Below are 15,887 nucleotides of genomic sequence, written 5' to 3'. Positions count from 1 at the left end.
TTTTCATGGCTTAGTCATATTCTATCGTACGTATATACCACATTTGTTTATCCATTTATCGGTCGATGGCCACTTGGGTTGCCTTCCACCTTTTGGCAACTGTGAATAATGCTGCTATGAACTTCCATGTGCAGTTATCTCTTTGAGTCCCTGTTTTCAAATGTTGGGGGGTGTACACCTAGAATTAGGACTGCCAGGTCACATGGTAATTCTATGCTTAAATTTTTGAGGAACCGCCAAACTGCTTGCCATAGAGGCTGTGCCATTCATTGCAAAATTTTAACCAAAGGAGTAACCAAAGAATTTTTGATTAAGAAAAATCATTCTGGCAGCAATGTGGAAGGTGACAGGTGGCAGGAGATACTAGAAAGGCCAGATAGGGAGCCATTACTCCATTAAGAGAAAGAAATGATGAAGGCATAGAAAAAGGCAGTGCACTAAAGATGAAGACAATATATGATGAGTAGAAACTATAAAGTAGTGATAATTGAAAATGAGGGAAAGGGAGAGTGTAGGAACTTGATGACATGTGCACAACTCAAAATTTCCTCTCTTAGGCAACTGAAGCAATGTGGTACTCCTTGACTAAAATAAGGGGACCAGATTTTCACAGTCAAGTATCTTTTCTATGTGTGTCATCTTTGAGATGCTGTGGGACACTTTCAAGATCTGACCACTGACTAAGGCAACTACACCCAACAGAGCTCACGGCTGACATGCAAGGAACGGGCAGCAAACCATGTTTCCGGTTTTGGAATACCGTACATTTTACACCAGGATTTGTACAGTAGTAATCGATGAAAACAATGCTTGTTTGTAGGCTTCCAATTGATAGTGATAGATTTATAGGTCCAACCACAAAATAACTTCATAGTTCTTGAGTTAAGATGAAGCTACTCTGCCCTTTAAATACATCTGACTTTTAATTATGGTCAATAATGCAGTGCACAAACATCAGAAGTAACACATCCAGAATGTCAGGACTCCTTGAAGACAGCAATCAATTGTATTCTGGATGCAAGATAAAATTATAACCCATTTGATACAAAAAATGTCAACATTTGGCTGGTGCTCATAACCTATTTTCTTATAGAATGTTCTTTTTTGTTAATAAACTAGGTTTTGATAAAAAAAAAATCAGTAGAAGATGTTTTACCATCTCTTTATTTTCAAAACTGTTCTTTCCCAACAATATTTCACCTATATTTTCTAACGTAAGTAGGGCACATCAAAATAAACAACCACCCAACAACAATTCTTTTAATGATTTTCCAAAGTAGATAGTATGTGGGATGGAAAGGACAGTGTATTTGAGAATAGTAATGATCACATTTTCCCCCCGTTTTGAAAATATATTTTGCCTCTCTGTCTTTCTCTCTCTCTCCCACATGTACACATACTCATTCTAACTACCACACACCATTCTTAACAGCACCACTTGCACCACCAGAGTGTGCAGGGCAGACTTACAGACACTAATTACTGACATATATTTTTAGTTTGTCATCAATATTTATGTTACCTTTAGTCCAAAAGGCTCAACCCATAAGGTGTGCCAGAGCTCCCTTGCAATCCAGGATATCAAGCTGTCTAGTGTCCATGACCAGAGGAAAATGTGAGCTGACTGGAGCTATCTTTTGAATGCAATGAACTGGAGTAAGGACAGGAAGGTTGCTTGACCAGGAGGTGCTAAAAAGACCAGGCACTCATTTTCTACTAGGCTCTGGACCACATAAGGACTAAGAATGTGCCAGCTGCTTTTCCTCAGCTCCGGACAATGTATCTGGCCGTAGCAATAACCGCTTCAGTCCATTCACCCATTGGTGCATCTGTACACACTAGATGTTAATAAGTAAAGCCCCTTCACAATGCCCGAGAGGAAATGCATTGTAAAAGCCTCCCCTAGCCAAAGCAGATGGACCATTTATGACTTTTCTTTCTTAGAGCTATTCATTTGTAGCCTGGATTTGCTTGTATAAAAATGTTATCGGGGGTGGGACGAATTATGTAGGGAGGACTTGGTGTCACCTGCTCTGGGCTCTGCCTCCTCCCCTCTCCCCAGGACCCTGGAGTTATTTGACCCTTTCTCTTTCATTGCAAGCATTTTGCTTTAAACCAAGACTCAACACTTAGAAGCTCTTCTCTTTATTTCCACAGACTCAAATCACAGACTGAATGTAATTGTTCACTTTCTCATCCACACATCTGCCGTCCCTATCACTTAGCAGTAAGGCAATATCACCAGAGGGTATCATCTGCTTTATGAACTACTGCAACTTCAATAAAGCACAGGGCATGACTTTACTATACCAGTCTTGTCTGTAATTCTAACTGCAGATGGGGTGGCCAGACCGCATCTTATTACAGAACCAGATTTCACTTATGTCAGTCTGAACTACAGTGGGCAGTATTTTAAAGCTTTGGTTTTGTTCCCTTCTGGCTTTGCTAAATGCAAGAAGTACAAAGAAGTGTGCTTCCTAAGCAGTTCATAGAGAGAAAGGATGGAATTGAAAAACGTTTATGAGAGTAATCAGTCCTGGCAGCAGAAAATGTGTTTTGCAACCCATTGTCCTTTTTTCCTATGAGAAGATAATGTTGGTAGAAGGATGCCAGCTCCTTAGCCACAGAGTCTAGAGAGGCAGGAGGGTAGTACCACGGCACAGGAAATGAATGAAATGTACTCAGTCGGTGTGCCAGTTTGAATGTATTGTGTCCCCCAAATGCCATTATCTTTGTGGTCTTGTGTGGGGCAGACGTTTTTGGTGCTGGTTAGATTTGCTTGGAGTGTGCCCCACCCAGCTGTGGGAGATAATTTTGATGAGATGTTCCCATGGAGGTGTGGCCCCATCCATTCGGGGTGGGCCTTGATTGGTGGAGCTATATAAATGAGCTGACTCAAAGAGAGAGAAGTGAGTGCAGCTGGGAGTGATGTTTTGAAGAGAAGCAAGCTTGCTAGAAAGGAACGTCCTGGGAGAAAGCCGTTTTGAGGCCGGAGCTTTGGAGCAGATGCCAGCTGCCTTCCCAGCTAACAGAGGTTTTCCGGACGCCATTGGCCATCCTCCAGTGAAGGTACCCGATTGCTGAGGTGTTACCTAGGATGCTTTGTGGCCTTAAGACTGTAACTGTGTAATGAAATAAACCCCCATTTTATGAAAGCCTATCCATCTCTGGTGTTTTGCATTCTGCAGCATTAGCAAACTAGGACAGATTTTGGTACCGAGAGTGGGGTGCTTTTGCTGCTGAGTTTGCAAATACCAAACATGTTGGAACGGCTTTTTAAATGGATAAGGGGAAGTTTCTGGAAGAGTTGTGAGGAGCTTGATAGAGAAGGCCAAAACTGCTTTAAAGAGACTGTTTGTGGAAATATGGACTCTAAAGATACTTCTGATGAGGACTTGAGCAGAAATGATGAATGTGTTGTTGTAAACTGGAAGAAAGGTGATCCTTGTTTTAAAGTGGCACAGAATTTGGCAAAATTGAGTCCTGGTGTCAGATGGAAGGAAGAATCTGGAAGCAACAACCTGGAATACTTAGCTGAGGAGATCTCCAGACTACGTGTGGAGGACATATGCTGGCTTCTCCTTGCAGCTTATAGTAAAATGCGAGCAGAGAGAGATAAACTTAGAACTGAACTCTTGGGTTCAAAGAAACCAGAAGTTGATGGCTTGGAAAATTACAGGCTTCCAGGGGGTGGAATCCCAGAAGCTACAGCCCAACGTGAGGATGGAACCAAACATGGAAGCCAGCCGCCATTTCAGTACAAGCCAAGATTGGAAAAGGAGTTAAGCAGAAAGGATTTGTGGAAAGTCCTATTGTCTGATGGCTTTGACCCTTGCGTGCTTCATGCAAAGCCAACAGAATTTTTGCGAGATCTTTATAGACAGAGCCATTGCTGGTCTGGACTGGAGGAGACAGACAAGGAAAAAATTAAAGGAAAAATCTCTTCAAAGACAGAGCTATGGAGGTTGAGGTCTGGAGTCAGGAGGTCTTGGGCTGGGAGAGCAGAGCAGCCCACATGCATGGAAAGGGTGAGTTTGCCCTGGAGGTCGAGGGCGGGCTTTCAGCCTCGATGCTCTGGAAGAGTTTTGCCACCTCAGGTCCCAAAGAGGGTGGAGCACATTTCCAGGGAATTGAGGAGAGCCTGGCTGCCACCCCACTGTTCTGAAGGGGTTGAGCATGTGCCCCGGAGATGGAAGGGAATCCGGGAGCTGCCCCGAGGTTTGAGGAGGGTGGAGCCGAGAAGGTGGTCTCCCCAATGTGTGGGTATGTTGGAGCACTCACCCAAGCGTTTGGAGAGGAACGGGCTGCCGAAAAGGCCCTTGGGAAGGGTTAGGCTCCCGCTCTCTCAAGCCCCAAGGATGCAACATTGTTCTGTAAATGACTCTTGGACTTTGAAATCTAATGGAGTTTGTCCTGCGGGTTTTAAGAACTGTTTTGCTCCCGTTAACCCTGTTTTCCTTACTGTTTCTCCTTATGGCAATGGAAATGTTTATCCTATGAATGTCTCTCCTTTGTATATTGGAAGCACATAACTTGTTCTAGGTTCACAGATCCACAGCTAAAGGAAAATTATGCCTTAGGACTGACCACGTCTAAATTGATTTTGATGGGATTTTGTACTTAATTTTTGTTACTGAAATAAGTTTTTGTGATGTTGTGATGAAATGAATGTATTTTGTATTTGGAAAGATAATGTCATTTTGGGTTCCAGGGGGTGGAATGTGCCAGTTTGAATGTATTGTGTCCCCCAAATGCCATTATCTTTGTGGTCTTGTGTGGGGCAGACGTTTTTGGTACTGGTTAGATTTGCTTGGAGTGTGCCCCACCCAGCTGTGGGAGATAATTTTGATGAGATGTTCCCATGGAGGTGTGGCCCCACCCATTCGGGGTGGGCCTTGATTGGTGGAGCTATATAAATGAGCTGACTCAAAGAGAGAGAAGTGAGTGCAGCTGGGAGTGATGTTTTGAAGAGAAGCAAGCTTGCTAGAAAGGAACGTCCTGGGAGAAAGCCGTTTTGAGGCCGGAGCTTTGGAGCAGACGCCAGCTGCCTTCCTAGCTAGCAGAGGTTTTCCGGACGCCATTGGCCATCCTCTGGTGAAGGTACCCGATTGCTGATGTGTTACCTTGGATGCTTTGTGGCCTTAAGACTGTAACTGTGTAGTGAAATAAACCCCCGTTTTATGAAAGCCTATCCATCTCTGGTGTTTTGCATTCTGCAGCATTAGCAAACTAGGACAGTCGGAATAAGTCTCAGATTCCATTGATAGGGTTCACTAAGAAGTCCCAGAAAAGAAGCCCATAGAGTGAGAAAATGATAACATAATGAAATAGATACACTTGTTTGATTATTTGTTTCTTAATTGAGATGTACTTTACCTATAACCGAGGTTGGTTATAGGACACTGGTAAAGTGTGGTAACACAGGGACAGATAACTGGATATAAGTTCCACTCAGGGCTGGCAGGGTGGCTGTGCATAGCTAATAGATTGGCCCAGGACACCTCAGATTTCCTGATCTACAGAGGATTGTTCTAGAATCTTAGGCATGAATCAACCTAGAAAAAGGGGGTATGCAACCAGAGCATTAGGTTTGCAGAAATATAAGGGAAGCAAGGAAAGCTAATCATTGCAGATCGTAAATGTTAAATTAAATTAACAGATTTCTCTTCTTCCACAAACTCATTCCTTCAAATTCTTCCAATACAGGACCCATTTCCCAGCCCTTCCTACCCATAAATCTCCCTCAAGAATGCCAACCTCAAATAAACCGGAAACAAGAAAGGGGTGAGAACTTAATTGCCTCATCCAAAGCTTGAATTCAAGGTTACCTCAAGTTTTGTCTATTTGAAGCAAAGGTGGCCTCATTATTTCAACCATTACAAATGAGCAGTATGCCTGTATCTTTCAAACAAGCTTCTCTCTACATCAGTGCATCTCACAAACAATTGCTTGAAGCAACTCAGTGTGTATAACACTATATCCTACAGTATTTAACCTGAAAGAAAGTTCCAGAGGAACTTACAAGTTTTCTTACTGTGCATATTTACCTAGGACACGCAGCATGTGGGCAGAGCTCTTAAATATTCACCTTAGGCCTGGAGATTTGAGGGACAGGGAGAAGAGTGGCTTGCTATAAGCTCATTTCATGAAATAAGAGAAATCAGAACCCAGCCAGCATCCAGCCTTAGGTGGCTGGTTGTTGTCAGCCACAATTTGCAGTAAAGAGATAGCCCCATGGGAAGAGAATCCATCTCTTCCCATACCCCCTCCCTGGTTTTCTGGTCCCATGGCGTTATTTTATCTTGATAGATTACTATACGTATGCAACTCTGCTCCCCACTGGCTCCCTCTTCTCCCGTTTTCCCCGTTTTACAGCATCAACTAACTCCCCGCAGAATCAGTGATGAAGAGGTGTCTTTGGTTTTGCATACATTACTAGCATCAAAACTAAATGCTGGGTGATAAACAATCCCAGAGAGCACGGAATGTACTCCAGGAGAAAATGATCTTTAATGGAGTTGCTCTTAAAAATATCTGCATGTGGCCACGCTAAATACCGTGAAGTCTCGGTTACAGATCACTGACCTCAGACACATTAGTATTAAAAAAGAAAGCTGCCGTGGAGCAACCTAATGAGGATGTAGAAACATACTAAAAGAAAACCATATTCATCGAAGTTACTTCCTTTCGGTGCAGTCAGCTCTAGGCAAAACCATAATATAGATGAACTCTTATCTTCTAGATTCGTTGTTTCACCCTTTCTCGTCCTTGTCCCCATGCTCCTTAATTATTCCATTTCTCAAATGTGCTGCCCACAGAGCTAGAATCTGAAAATAATTATTTGGCGAGTAGATACATGACATATCCTTCAGATGGTTGCATTTTAAGTGGAGCAAAACCTTAATCTCCAATAGTGGAATTTCAGGGAATTATGGGAAAATGAAGGCTAGGTAAAGCAGATGGAAGTTTCGGGAAACAAAATCTTTAAATCACACCCCATAAATGATTTTCTTCAATAGTAGCAGCTCTTTCCCTCAGGGCTGACTGCTACTCTCACTCTGTTTTTTTTCTTTTCCATTCCAAGAAAGGGGAGGAGGATTGATGCACATAGTTCAGGTATATCAAGCTTTTCAAATGTTGGCCCTGTAAAAATCCAGTTACCACTGATGCCTGTGGCAATATTCTCTCTACTACTCCAGCACTGACATCAAGCAATGTGGGAGGTGTCAGTTAGAGGCCAGGCATGTTGAACATGCCACTTGCTGCTGGGGAAATGCCTATTTAAATTACTGTCACCTTCAAGATGGAACACGAGCTCAAGCCACTGGGCACACGTGTGTATTGTATGTACGTATGTGCACACATATGCAAATGCATTGGCTTCCACAGAAGTTACCTGGAAGATTCAAGTTCAAGAATAAACAGAGGAACATGAATGAATTGCTGCTGGGAAGTCAGCAGTTACCATGAAAGGTAACATAGGCAATTAGTCTAAACAAACCTCCACAATACCCACCACACATCACTTGGTTTGCTAGTTCCATCTTGTTCAAGTTTGCTTCTGTGATTATATTGTTATGTCATCCAAATAAAAAAAGACATAAATCTTCATTCCACAGAATTGATCACAAACCTATGAGAAGGAGGAGGTCACTTTACCTGCTGCATTGTCTAAACAAATCCATTGAGGGATCTTGTGTTGTTTAATCATGGTGCTGTCATTTGGTTTGGGGAAGCATATTTTCCCTTCATTAGATTTAATACATAATCTCATTAAAGAAATCTGACACTCTGCACTGACTCTCAACTCATAAATCAACCTCTACACTATTCCTGAGGCCCAAGGAAGGGAAACACATGCTATGAAGTAGGCTAAAAATGCATAGCCTAAACATTTTAGTCATTCAGATTATGCTACCATGCTATTCAAATTCTTGTTCTCATTGTCGATTTATCCTAGTCCCATTATCACATGGACTACCATTTGTTTTGTGCAATCATTCATGGATTCACTCATGGATCTTTTCAAAAGGTCACTTCCAAATGTTTCCCAATTAATAACATTAGTTATTCTTTTTTACAACATCATGCAACATCTGGGTACTCTCAGACCACTAGCATATCTATTTATAGAACATCTACAACATATCCTCTATTTTGTCAGGGGTGGAAAAAGACAAGAAGACCCAGAAGATGCTACAATTCAGGTGGAGAGAAAAGACCATAATTTTAATCAAACTAAGGAGGTTTTCAGTGTTGGTATGTACATGCTGACATATCCATGATGTGCAGATATACTGGGGGAAAAAACTATTTGCTGACATAATATAATTCTACCTAAAATAAATAGAAATATTTGAAATTAATTTCTTATACAGACAAAATGAAGCTGCTTTTCCATTTTGTAAAACTTTGACCCATATTATTATTGAGACCATATAATATATATTTCAGCTCCAAATAGGAACAAAATCAACCAAAGATGTGATTTCTAGTAAGGATTAAAAAATATATTAAAAAACACATTTGTTAACTTACAAGTAATATTTTGATTTCTTCCTGTGTAAAACATATAATCATTATGTCTGATGGTAACAAGTTACACATTTCTCTAACTACCCAACTTTTCCAAGATTCATTGAAATTTTCATTTTTTCTTAAGAAGTTATAATAGTGTCTCTGGTCAGCCAAATAATTATTTAAAGGTTAAAATATCCCCCCTCTTTTGATCTCAAATTTAGTAGAAGTTCTGAAACTATGAAAATACCATGAAATAATCATATTTTCAAGCAAAACGTTGGTAAATGTTTAAGAATTATAATTTATAACTGGAACTTAGCCCTTTGGGACTCTTCAACATGGGAGCCATAAATCTCAATTCTGCTTTCTTTTGGATACAGAGATTACTGTAGGGACACTACTGTACTTAAGAATCTGACCAGTCCCAAAGTGCAAACAACGAACCAACAAACCACCTCAATAACAAACACCCCTGCAGTTTCAGACTTTCAGCCAGGTTTTCATGTAGACAGAAGGTAGCCTTTAAGAATCAACTGGCTCTATTATTCAAAAAAAAAAAAAATTATAAGAACTACTGAAAGCAGTTCTAGGCTACTGAATATTTGTTTTGAGGTGTGTGTGTGTGTGTGTATGTGTGTATATATATAAGTGTATATTATTCAAAAGATTCTAGAAGACAGGAATAATGAGAAGGTATATCTGCAGTTAACTCTTCTACAGAGATTGACAAACTAGAGTGCCAAATTCCTCCCTGAGCTGTCCTCCTAAAGCTTCCCTGAATAATTTTGAATTTGCGAAATGTACATACTTTGCAGATATTTATGGTTCAGCTCCAGACCACCACAATAAAGCAGAAATCACAATATAGTCATATGAATTTTTTGGTTTCCTAGTGCATATAAAAGTTATGTTTACAGTAAACTCTAGTCTATTAAGTGTATAATAGCATGATATCTAAAATAACAATGTATATACCCATTTTTATACTGAAAAAATGCTAACCATCATCTGAGCCTTCAGTGAGTAATGTTTCTGCTGGTGGAGGGTCTTGCCTCAATGCTGATGGCTGCTGACTGCTCAGGGTGGTGGCTTCTGAAGATTGGGGTGGCAGTGGCAATTTCTTAAAGTAAGACAACAGTGAAGTTAGCCACATCAATTGAATCTTCTTTTCATGAAAGATTTCTTTATAGCACGCAATGCTGTTTGATAACATTTTGCCCACAGTAGAACTTCTTCCACAAATTGGAATCAATCCTCTCAAACCCTGTTGCTGCCTTACCAACTAAATTGATTTAAGAGTCTTAATCTTTTGTTGTTATTTCAACAATGTTCACAGTATCTTCAACAGGAGTAGATTCCATCTCAAGAAACCACTTTCTTTGCTCATCCATAAGAAGCAACTCATTATCCACCTTATTTATTTCTTAAATGATAAGAATTGAAAGTCAAAATCACTCCTTGATCCACGGGCTGCAGAATGGATGTTGTGTTAGCAGGCATGAATATATCATTAGTCTTGTCATAAATCTCCATCAGAGCTCATTGCCAATAAGCAGTAATATTTTGAAGGGAATCTTCTTTTTCTGAGTAGCAGGTCTCAACAATGGGCTGCAAATATTCAGTAAACCATGCTGCAAAGAGATGCGCTGTCATCCAGGCTGTGTTGTTCCATTTACCGACCACAGCATGAGTAGATTTAGCATAATGCTTAAGGGCCCTAGGATTTTTGGAACAGTATATGAGCATTGGATTAAAATTAAATTCGCCAGCTGCCTTAGCTCCCAATAAAAGGGTCAACCTGTCCTTTGAAACCTTGAAGCTAGGCATTGACTTCTCCTCTCAAGTTATAAAAGTCCTAGAAGTCATCTTCAAACATCAATCTGTTTTGTCTGCCTTGAAAATCTGTTGTTTAGTGTAGCTGCCTTCATCATTTATCCTACCTAGATCTTGGATAGATCTGGATAACTTGCTGCAATTTCTACATCAGCACTTGCTGCTTCACTTTACAGTTTTATGTTATAAAGATGGCATATCTCCTTAAACCTCATGAAACAACCTCTGTTAACTTTGAACTTTTCTCCTACGTCTTCTTCACCCCTTTCAGCCATCATAGAATTAAAAGAGTTAGGGCTTTGCTGGCTCAGGCTTTGACTTGAAGATATGTTGTGGCTGTTTTGATCTTCTATCCACACCACTCAAACTTTCACCATATCTACAATAAGGCTGTTCTGCTTTTTTATCATTCGTTTGTTCACTGGAGAAGCACTAGTCATTTTCTTCAGGAATTTTTCCTCTACATGCATGCACAACTTGGCTAACTGTTTGGTACAAGAGACCTAGCTTTCAGCCTATCTTGGCATTTGATGTGGCTTCCACAGCAAGCTTAATCCTTTCTAGCTTTTGATTTAAAAGTGAAAGATTGTGACTCTTCCTTCCACTTGAACTCTTAGAGGCCACTGTAGAGTTATTAATTGGCCTAAATTCAATATTGCTGTTTCTCAGGGTATAGGGAGGCCCAAGGAGGGGGAGAGAGGGAGGGGTATGGCCTATCAGTAAAGCAGTCAGAACACACACAACATTTTTTGAGTTCACCGTCTTATATGAGTATGGTTCATGGCACCCCCGAAACAATTACAATAGTAATAGATCACCATAACAGATATAATAATTTGCAATATTGTGAGAATTACCAAAACATGACGCAGAGACAGAAAGTGAGCACATGCTGTTGGAAAAATGGCACTGATAGACTTGCTCAACCCAGGATTGCCAAAAATCTTAGATTTGTAAATATTGCAATATCTGTGAAGCTCAATAAAATGAGGTATACCTGTACTGCAATGGGTTCTATGTCCCTGGGATTGCAGGAGTAAGGGGAAGGAGACAGAATGTGGATTGACAAAACCCTGTGGTGAGGGGCGAAGCTCCCCACAGAGGTTCAAGTTGTAGGTTGTGAAGGTTCAAAGGAAGTGACTCAGTCTATGATCTGGTCTGAGGACAGGGAGGATGGAGAACAAGGAAAGATAGGAAGTAGGTTGAGTTCAAGAGCAGAGATCCTGTGGAGTGTTTAAATCTTTATGATTTGCCCTCGAATGATGGGAAAATTCATATTTAACTTACAGGATTCACTTTTTTGCTTTCTATACTAGAATTTACTTTTTGCTAATCTTCATCTTCTCAGTACCCCTGACATAGCATTGTGTGGTTATACTCGGAAGAGTAAAGCTTGGAGAAAATGGAATGAAGTGTGTCTGGCTAAGCACACACCTCTTACATTATGGTGAACTGCGATGCAGCAGATTCAGAGGGAGCCAGGAACAGAGCAAGCAATGATCTGTGCTGAAGGAAGGGATGGTGAGAAGGAGACCATGACACCCCTAAATCAGCTGAGAGGTAGTTGACTCAGGAGTGAATGTGAAGCACATTCTGTTTTTCCCAAATAAAGAAGGAAAAGGTGACCTTTGAATGCGAGGGTGGTGTTTGGATCACAAATTTGAAAACTGAAGCAGAAAAAACATCTTCTTTCTGCTGAACAAAGAAGGATTTAATATCAGGAGTATCTAAATTGAGTGCTATTCTCATGCAAAATCAGATAACATTTTACGTAAATATATGACTGAAGTTTGGCCCAGCTTTACATTACTCAAATGTGGAATATAAAGTTGCATCCAACAAAACTGAAGGATTTCTAGACAGAAGCCTGCACATGGTAATTGTTTATTATAATTGAGTGATTCACACCTTTCCCTCTTTTGCTTGTACCCTCCATCTGCATGGCATATCCTCCTCGTGATTTGCCTCTATCAGACTGTGTTACCTTCATACTCGAAATTTCTAGAGCATTTACTGTTGGTACCCCAAATCTGGGACTTAGTGTCTTCTACCTTATATTATTAATTACTTTTTCATTAATGTGTTCTGTTGCCTCAACTAAATTGGGCACCCTTTTAAAAGCAGTGAAATTTATCTCTGAGGATTCCTGATACTTAGCTATGTTTGCTCACAATAATGCTTATTATGAAATGCCTATTATTAAAATGATGATAATATTTCTTATTCTTATGAATAAATGCAGACATGAATGATGCCACCCTGATAGAGAAGCTGAAATACAAAAGAAGTTAGAGCAATAGTTAAAAAGACCATTATTTCGATGTATGACTCCTTAGATATCAATTAAATATCCTAAAGAAATGCGTATTCACCCAGTGTCACTGAATGAGAAGACAAATTACATGAATACTTACCATATAACCAGAAGCTTTTTTACCTCTATAAGAGAATATGGCAATATTTTTGGCTAATATCCAGGTGATAATTGGCTAAAACCAGATAATAAGAGAAACTTAATTATAGAGAGAATGACAGCTTGAGTATTTCAGGTTATTTGTGAAACGATTTGATAATCCAATGAATCCTAAAAAATTTCCTGTATGAAGCAGGTTGGATGCAAGTTCTGCAATACTATTGTCATTTTTCATATTAGGATGAAGAAAAACTGAGTGGTTGAATTTTATAAGCAAGTGTGTCATATATGGTCACTCATTTCTGTTGCATTTCTAGACCATTTAGTACTTTATCTTCCACCTTAGAAAGCAGATCTTGTATATCATGTTTACCACCCTTGAGTCATAACATTTTAGAAGAAGAAGGGAATTAAGAGTCCAACTAGCCATCTAGCTCAATTCCCTTGCTTTTGAGCTGAGAAAATAGGGCAAGAGGAGTGAAGCAAGTTACTTGAGACCACACAACTGATCAGTAATTTCTGACCTAATATATTTCTTTAAGTTATGGAAAAAATATGCCATGTTCTTTCCCCTGCACCTCCCACCCCACCCCAAGAAAAAGATCACTAGGAATGCTGTCCTGGAACTATGGCAGAGTAGATGTGCATGGAAACTCTTCCTGATACAGAATAACTAAAAATGCTAGGCAGCATGTGAAATACAAATTAATGGTAAAGTGAGACAATTAGAGGTCACACATCTGCAGAAAGTTTGATTCCTGGGTAAGTGGGTACAGGAGCAGCTATTTCCCACTGCCACGCCTTCCAGTCTCCCATACGGAGAGGATGAACACAGGACGGGAGACAAGCCTGAGGCCCCAGTAGAGAGCTGAGGTCAGCAGCCCAGGCATAAAGCAGATTCCATCAAAGGGCATTCACTCACAGGGAATGAGCTAGAAAATAACACAATCCACAGAAAACTTGCCATTTCATGGAGTTGACATTAAATGGAGTAGGGAAATCAAAATGTCTCTCTTGAGAGTTCCTCACCCAAGTCCACTTTCAAAACAATGAGGCCAGTCGAGAGATCACTCTAGTGGGCACCGTTATGCACTATATAGATAATCCTTTTTAGGTTTTCATGTACTGGAATAGCTAGAAGTAAATACCTGAAACTATCAAATTGCAACCCAGTAGTCTCGACTCTTGAAGACGATTGTATAACAGTGTATCTTACAAGGGTGACAGTGTGATTGTGAAAACCCTGTGGATCACAGTCCCTTTATCCAGTGTATGGATGGATGAGCAGAAAAATAGGGACAAAAACTAAATGAAAAATAGGGTGAGATGCGGGGGATGATTTGGGTGTGTTCTTTTTTACTTTTTTTTTATTCTTATTTTCACTTTTTCTGGTACAAGAAAAATGTTCAAAAATTGACTGTGGTGATGAATGCATAACTATATGATGGTACTGTAAATAATTGATTGTACACTTTGGATGACTGTATGGTATGTGAATATATCTCAATAAAATTGAATTAAAAAAATAATAATGAGGCCAGAATTTGCATGGTTTAAAAAAATCTCAGAGAAAAATTAAAAGTGGTATCAAATGAGCAGTATCCCTATGTACCTAGCAAAAACAATTACAAATCCTCTCTAGAGAAACACTCTCTAAGAATAGGCCTCACTAAACCTACTTATAATTGTGCCTAAGAGTCACCCTAGAGAACCTCTTTGTTGCTCAGATGTAGTCTCTCTCTAAGCCCACTTGGCAGATGAACTCACAGCCACCTCCCTCCAACCCCCCCACGTGGGACCTGACTCCCAGGGGTGTAAATCTCCCTGGCAATGTGGGATATGACTCCCAGGTATGAGCCTGGACCCAACATTGTGGGACTGAGAAAGCCTTCCTGACCAAAAGTAGGATGAGAAATTAAACCAAATAAAGCTTCAGTGGCTTAGAGATCTCAAATAGAGTCAAGGTCATTCTGGAGGTTGTTCTTATGCTTTATGTAAATAACTCTTTTTAGTTTTTAGTGTATTGGAATAAATAGCAACCCAATAGCCTTGATTCTTGAAGATGACTGTGTAACTATATAGCATATATGGTGTGACTGTGTGATTGTGAAAAACTTGTGGCTCACACCCCTTTATTCTGTGTAAGGACAGATAAGTAGAAAAAAGAGGGACAAAAAGTAAATGAATAATTGGGGTGGGAAGGAGTATGAGAGTTTTTCATGTTCTTTTTTACTTTTTTTTTTATTATTTTTTGGAGTAATGAAAATGTTCAAAAAATTCATTGTGGTGATGAATGCACAACTATATGATGATACTGTGAACAACTGATTGTACACTTTGGATGATTGTATGGTATGTAACTATAGCTCAATAAAATTGCATTTTAAAAAAAGAATTGGCCTCAAAAAATTCCTGCAGATAAATTTCAATGAACACGAGCTGACTATCCAAAATATCATTATGTATTTAACTCAAGAGGACACATGAGTGAGCGGGCAGAAACAGCAAAGTGTTAGATTTGCAAAAACTTATGATATTGTAATTACCAAATATAAAATATAAAATAGTCTTAATATATTTAAATAAAAGAATACATAAAAATGTAACACATGAAAAGGAGACTCTTAAAATTGACCAGGAGTGCTCGCTTCGGCAGCACATATACTAAAATTGGAACAATACAGAGAAGATTAGCATGACCCCTGTGCAAGGATGACGAGCAAATTCGTGAAGCATTCCATATTTAAAAAGAAAAAAAATTGACCAGGAAAGTATGAATTAGATCCAGATCAAACATATTAGATAAAATTGAAGAGAAAGTTTGTGAAATGAAACATAAATATGAAGAAATTAGACCCAATTTAGCACTGAGATTAAATATATATATGTGCAAGTGGTTAAAGGACTTGGGAAAATTGTGCAGGAAAGTCTAATAAAGTACGGTCCAAGTGTGTTCCAGAGGCCAATAGAATCAGATTTAGCATATGATCAATCCACAACCTAGACCTACCATATAGTAAGAACCTCTGCTTTAACAAGTCTTCCACAAGGTTTTTATGTAGGCTAACATTTGAGAAGCACTGGTCAAAAATATTTTTAATATGAATTCTACCACAGAATA

General features: G+C 39.6%; 1 protein-coding gene and 1 non-coding gene across 8 annotated transcripts in view; one reads left to right on the top strand and one right to left on the bottom strand.

Moving 5' to 3' along the window:
* UNC5D (unc-5 netrin receptor D) overlaps positions 1 to 15,887 on the bottom strand; it is a 536,791-nt gene that overhangs the window by 126,833 nt on the left and 394,071 nt on the right. The gene's annotated exons all lie outside the window — the stretch shown is intronic.
* LOC119530759 lies at positions 15,407 to 15,513 on the top strand. Its single transcript, XR_005216139.1, has one exon. It is a non-coding gene; the product is annotated as a U6 spliceosomal RNA (small nuclear RNA).

The sequence above is a fragment of the Choloepus didactylus genome, chromosome 3 (genome assembly GCF_015220235.1).
Source record: "Choloepus didactylus isolate mChoDid1 chromosome 3, mChoDid1.pri, whole genome shotgun sequence".
Taxonomy (NCBI): Eukaryota; Metazoa; Chordata; class Mammalia; order Pilosa; family Megalonychidae; genus Choloepus; species Choloepus didactylus.
Note: the sequence above shows the minus strand (reverse complement) of the source record. Positions and strands in the feature narration are given on the sequence as shown.